Source organism: Peromyscus maniculatus, chromosome 18 (assembly GCF_049852395.1).
Source record: "Peromyscus maniculatus bairdii isolate BWxNUB_F1_BW_parent chromosome 18, HU_Pman_BW_mat_3.1, whole genome shotgun sequence".
Lineage (NCBI taxonomy): Eukaryota > Metazoa > Chordata > Mammalia > Rodentia > Cricetidae > Peromyscus > Peromyscus maniculatus.
In genome coordinates this window covers 16,994,310-17,001,139 of record NC_134869.1, presented here as the reverse complement: position 1 = coordinate 17,001,139, position 6,830 = coordinate 16,994,310, and the positions used below count along the sequence as shown (strand labels likewise).

General features: G+C 43.0%; 1 long non-coding RNA gene across 1 annotated transcript; it reads right to left on the bottom strand.

The window, feature by feature from the left end:
- Positions 1-634: 634 nt before the first annotated feature.
- On the bottom strand, positions 635-5,335 carry LOC143269325 (uncharacterized). Its single transcript, XR_013045714.1, has 3 exons — positions 5,099-5,335; positions 1,520-1,674; positions 635-895 (listed from the first exon to the last, which is right to left on the bottom strand). It is a non-coding gene; the product is annotated as an uncharacterized LOC143269325 (long non-coding RNA).
- Positions 5,336-6,830: the final 1,495 nt, after the last annotated feature.

Sequence of the window (6,830 nt, the reverse complement as noted above, 5' to 3'; positions counted from 1 at the left end):
AAGTTCCCACATGTCTATGGAGCCCATGATTGCTGCTGCTCAGCTCCACTGGGTCTCACCCTCAGCTACACATTCAAATGACATGGAGAGCTTGAAAATGCCCTAATGTGTACATTGTATCCCAGAGATGCTTATTTCATTATTTCTCTACCACTGGGCAAGCAACTTATCAGCATCTTGTCATTTATTTCAGATGGGAACACTGAATTTTAAAGGATATCCTTGGTTATGTTGCATGGAAATAAGACAATGGATGAAGATGTGTTATTGGCGGGCCCTCCTGAATTCTAGTCAGTTCATTTTCTTGATGCTGATTATTTATAACAGTGCTGGAGGCAGGTGATAGGATGGGCTTGTTACTCATGCCATCATCCTTAACAGGAACAGCTGGGAGCAAGCACAGTCTGAGTTCAGCAGCGTTGTTTCAATCTGGTAAGAGCAGAATGTTGACAAAATGTATGTTGATGGAGGTGACAAATTACAATCAGAAGCATCATCTTTCTATAGCATTGGGTTCTTTTGATTATCTTTTGTTGTTGTTGTTGAAAGGCTCTGAATAGGGAAACCTGGGGCCATTCATGTCTCGACTGTGTCAACCCTGTAATCAATTACACATAGCAAGCAATAGTATGGATCAGGTGTTCAATGATTGCATTTATTAAGGAAGAGTAATTGATTCTATGTTGGCAGATATGTGGCCATAGCTCCTATTAGGGTGTCCTGCTAAGTGTGATCAAACCGAACGGACTACAGATTATTAAATCCAAATCAATATTTTTTGCTGGCAAAAGCAAAGCATTGAGCAAAGGGGGGGGGGAGTGTCCGTCTTCAGAAGATCTCAACCTCATGCATTATTGATGCAAAGATGATCAGATAAAAACCAGAACTTGGCAAGCTGTCAAATAAAAAATGCAGAGTGAATCAAAAATTTATAAAACAGTATTGAGTTATTACAATTCCATTATAGATACCAGTAATCATTTTTACTGAAACAAACCCCTTATACAACCGTACAGCTGAGATTTTAGGGGACAAGGGTTGAGGACTCAACCTCGTTCTGAAGGAACGATCACCACACAATTAAAAATTAAATGTAAAGAGATTTAGTCACAGTTTCATAACAGATTGAATAAAAACAATAGGGGGGTTTAAAAAATAATGACAATATTTTTCCTGCCTGGAACACATTGTGCTGACTTCCTTCAAAATGTGCTGGCATTAGATTCAGGGCAGAATGAATTGCCTTACAGGCTCTGTAAACCTAATCTGTGCATGTGCGGAGCACAAGGCCTGTGCAAGACAGGGGAAGAAAAATGATTTCGTGAGATATCTTGTCACTTACAGATTTTCCCTTCATAGAAGAGAAAGTCCTAACCTATAGTTTTATTAGCTACTTCACCTTATGCCCTTCTGCTTCTATTTCTGGGGCTGGAGGTCTGACCATGTCAGAAATGTACTCAAGAGCGGAGAGATAGATGTCACAGTTCCTAAATATTCAGAAGATAGTTGCCAAACTCACAGCATCTTAACAGATCCCTAGAGTTTCCTGGAAGATTTAACCATCCGAGATGAATTATACAATCAGGCAAATCTTGAGACATAACGTCCGGAGAATGGTACCAACAAGCTGGGCAGGATGATCTGCTTCATATGTCCTTGGTGTCTCCCCAATGCCTACATGAAAAACAGAGGATGTATAGAGGTGGAAACAGCTCCTAAGAGAGATGAGTGGATAGGGCTGTTGTTTTTTTTTTTCTTTTTTCTTTTAGGGGCCTGTCACCCAGCTCCCTAATAAATTCATATGTGGAGGTGTATTACTACTTATGAATGCCCGGCCTTAGCTTGGCTTAGTTCCTTGTCAGCTTTCCTTAACTTATTCCATCTACCTTTTCCCTCTGGGCTGCCCCCGGTTCTCTTACTCTTACTCCATAGCTTGCAGCATATCTGGGTGGCTGGCCCTGGGACCCTCCCCCTTGTCTGGCTGCTAGATCTCCTCGCCCCCAGCTTTCTCCCTCTATATATCCTCTCTGCCTGCCAGCCCCGCCTATCCTTTCTCCTGCCTCGCTATTGGCCGTTCAGTTCTTTATTAGACCATCAGGTGTTTTAGACAGGCACAGTCACACAGCTTCACAGAGTTAAACAAATGCAACATAAACAAAAGTAACACACCTTAAAATAATATTCTACAACACAGGGGTACCCAGAAGCATCATCCCTGGACACAGAAATAACACCACTTTAATAGACTTTAGCCAACAGTAGAAAAGGAAGAACCACACTTCATCAGACCCCGAGCAAGCTGCTCTCACCACAACCGATTTCAGTTCTACTGGGGATGAAGAGCGGCAAATTTTAATCAGACCTTGTGAGGTAGAACTTTTCCAAGTCTGCCAGTTAGCCTGAGTATCACACACTGAACATGTCATACCTGAAATGCCAATGCCTGGATAACATGCAAGAGTCATCAGTCACTACACACACACACACACACACACACACACACACACACACACACACACACACACACACACACACAAACACTAGGAGAAATTGCCTTCCCCAGGTAAAAGCACATGTGTACCCCAATAAATTTCTCTGGGGGTCAGAGAACAGAACAGCCACTATATTAAACATAGAGTTTAGGCAGTGGTAGCACACGCCTTAAATCCTAGCATTCCAGAAGAAGAGATCCATCCGGATCTCTGGGAGTTCAAGGCCACACTGGAAACAGAGCCAGGCATGGTGGCACACACCTTTAATCCAAGGACTTGAGATCTCATGTCTTGCTTGGGAAAGACACATTTCTTTAATCCCAGGAAGTGAAGTAGGAAGCAGAAAAGTATATAAGGCATGAGGACCAGGAACTAGAGGCTCTTAAGCTTTTAGGCTTTTAGCAGCAGTTCAACTGAGATCCATTCAGATGAGGATTCAGAAGCTTTTAGTCTGAAGATTCGTGGAAACAGGGTCCAACAAGGAGTTGTTGAGGTGAGGTTAGCAATGGCTTGTTCTGTCTCTGATCCTTCAGAATTTACCCCAATATCTGGCTCTGGGTTTTTTATTAATAAGACTGTTTAGCAATTTGTGTTACAATCACACCAATTGGATATCCAATACCAAATGGTCAGCCTTGAAAACATATATACAGATAACATTATACAGACTGAGGTTATACATAGAAATGTATAATATGTGTATTTCTATACATATACATATGCATACATATACATATATACATGTAACAACAATTAATAAAAACTAGGCCATGAATTTTGAAAGAGAGCAAGTAGAGGTTTTGAGAGACGAAAGAGAAGGGGGAAATGATGTAATTATAGTATAATCTCAAAAATGAAATTTTTTTAAAAAAAGTAAAGAAAATGAGGATAGAGATATGACTCTTAAGAGTGCTTGCTGAGGCTTCCAGTGGTGTGATGGGGTTACATTCTGTTGAGTTGTTGGCTGAGGAGGTCATGTGGAGATCTCTAAAGGACCCAGACTGATGCTAGAACAGAAGGTCGCCCTCTGAAAACTGACAGCGGGACCCCATTGCCATGGACAACTTCCACTCAGCTCACTGAATGTAGAGAGGTCAAGTTGGTGACTGCATGGAGCCTTCACCCCTGTGTTTGAGTCTCTTTGGCATGAGAAGGTACTCTACAGGCTACAGAAAAAGAAACCTGGGCACCAACCCAGCCACAAAACCCTCAACCTACAATCTGTTCTCCCTGTGAGATGTGCTGGGTCAACGGTGGTACAGAACTTGGGAGAGTGGCCAGTCAATGACTGGTTTCATTTGAGGTCCACCCCATGAGAGGGAGCCCAGGCCCTACACCACCTGGATGGCCAGGCACAGTGACTAGATAGCCCAGAGACCTAGGATAGAGCCAAACATGACTAGCAAGCAAAAAAAAAAAAATCAATGAAATGATCCCTAATGATATCCTACAATATTACAATACCCATTTACCTGGTGCCTTGTCCAGTCATCACCAGAGAAGCTTCTCAGGCAGCAGATGGGAGCAGGAGCAGAGACCCACAGCCAGACACTATGCAAAGAGAGAGAGAGAGTCTAAATTGGAGGTCTCCATCAGGTCCCTCCCTTCAGAGATTGGGGAACCAGGCAGAAGAGGGGGAGGAAAGACTATAGGAGTCAGAAGGAATGTAGAACATGGTCCACTGAATCAACTGAGCAGGGATCATGTGAACTCACAGAGACTTAAGGAGCAAGCACAGGGCCTGCATGGGCCCTACACCAAGTCCTGTGTGTATGTGTTACGGTTGTTAACGTGGTGTTTTCGTGAGACTCCTAACAGTGGGAGCTGGTGTCTCTCTGACTCTTTTGCCTGCTCTTGGGACTCTTTTCCTCTTATTGGGTTGCCCTATCCAGCCTTGATATGAGGACTTTTGCCTTGTCTTATTGTATCTTGTTTTGCCCTGTCTGGCTGTCATCTCTTGGAGATATGTCTGCCTGGTTCCCCAATCTCTGAAGGGAGGGAGCTAATGGAGACCTCCAATTTAGACTCTCTCTCTCTCTCTTTGCATAGTATCTGGCTCTGGGTCTCTGCACTTGCTCCCATCTGCTGCCTGAGAAGCTTCTCTGGTGACTGGACAAGGCACCAGGTGTATGGGTATTGTAGGATATCATTAGGGATCATTTCATTGATTTTTTTTTTACTTGATAGTCATGTTTGGTTCTGTCCTAGGTCTCTGGGCTATCTAGTCACTGTCTAGTCTTCTTTTCTGAAGAGGAAACAGAAGGAGAGAAGATCTGGGGTAGTGGGAGAGTGGGGAGGGACCTAGGAGAAGTGGAGGAAGGAGAAACTGTGGTTAGAATGTATTGTATGAAAAAAGAATCTATCTTTAAATATTTTTTAAAAAAAAGGAGTGCTTGCTGCTCTGGTAGAAGATCTGAGTTAAATCCTGAGCACTCACACTGTGTGACTCTAGCTCCAGGGTATTTAATACTGTCTTCTGACTTCCACAGGCATCTATACTCATGTGGTATACATTAACACAAAAACACACATGCACTTAAATTTTTTTAAAAAAAATAATTTTTAAAAATAAGAAAAGTACAAATGGAAGAATTTTATTCTCTCACCTAGGATCAACTTGAGAAGGTTCCATGACACTTGTCATGACTAAGTCTCGGGTGACTAGTCCCATGCTCTGCTTCATGCATCTCCTCAAGGCTAGGGGTTAATTGTGTGGGGTTGGTTCTCCCAATTGCTGGCAAGGGAGCCCACACTGGGCAAGACTAGGAGTCAAGGCAAATAGGATGTCTGTGACATACCAGGGAAGAACAACCTGAGTGAAATTGGCCTGAAGTTGGCATGACCTAGCTCCATCACATTCCAGGCAGGATGATGGAATACTAAGCATTTTACACAGAATGAATTTAGTACAAGGATCTGGTGACAGGACCATAAACAAATCTGTTAGGATGAAGTATGGTCGTTCATTTCTTTACAACGCAGATGTGGTCTGGAAACTTGGTCATCAGACATTTTACCAATGTGCAAACATCATGGAGTATGCTTGCATACACCCAAAATGTTCAGCTTAGTCCCTCTGCCTAACCACTTGACCCAACCAAAACATACAGTAAGCAGATATACAAAGTAGCTGCTGTTATAATGAGAGAAACTGTTTTTGAGTAAGCAAATTTTAACATATAGAAAGATTACATTCAAAAATAAAAATATAAGTACAGTGCAGTAAATACATGTCTTAGTTGAGGTTTCTATTGCTGTGAAGAGACACCATGACCATGGCAACTCTTATAAAGGAACAACATTTAACTGGGGTGGTAGCTTACAGCTTAGAGGTTCAGTCCATTATCATGGCAGGGAGCATGGCGGCATGCAGACAGACATGGTGCTGGCTGTATCTTGATCACAAGGCAACAGCAAGTGGACTCTGCCACACCGAGGGCAGCTTGAGCCAAAGAGACCTCAAAGCCCGCCCCCACAGTGACACACTTCCTCCAACAAGACCACACCTACTCCAACAAGGCCACACCTCCTAATAGTGCCACTCCCTTTGGGAGGCCATTTTCTTTCAAACCACCACAATACCCAAACAAGTAACATAGCTATTTATTGCTGTTATCAGATATCACATACTATAGGTAACTGCATGTACAATGCTCTCATGCAACTGGTAGTATCATAGCAAACACATGTGTGGTATCCTATTTGTGTCCAGTGATGGCAATGTCACTATGATTATAGGAAAGTTTAAGCTCTGTTTTAAACTTACAGGTCACCACTTCATCTGTTACACATGCCTTATGATCTATCATTGACCTCAACAGGATTATGTGGTGTGTGACTATGGAAGTAAAACTCTCTAGGGCAAAACGATCTCCAACTATAGGCAAGAGTTTGGGACCCTCAGCCAAACCCCCTGGTTCAAATTTCATTTCGGATATTTGGATCTCCCGACTTACTGATGTTAGGGAGTATAAAATCTCTCCTCATTTCCTGCCATCAATTGCAGTGTGGAGTGACTGAAGTTGTTCTAGCAATTACTGTGTTCCGCCATCTGGGTGCCACTGTCCATAGGGGGCCTTTAAGGTTTGCTGCGGCTCGGCTGTCATTTCCTGTCTTTGGCTGCCCCTGGTAGAAACTGTTAATGGCTTCCAAAGTGTGGTCCTCTTGTTTACTAGAGGGAAATATGGTGCCTGCAAAAGCAGTTTACTCTTAGATGGTAGAAGCAAAGAGGTTGAGGTCACAAGGGAGGACAAGGCAGGGGAGATTGCTCACCTCAATACTAATAAAACAGCGCTGATGTGTCCCCTGGATTCAGCCTCCTAATTACTTCTCTGATTC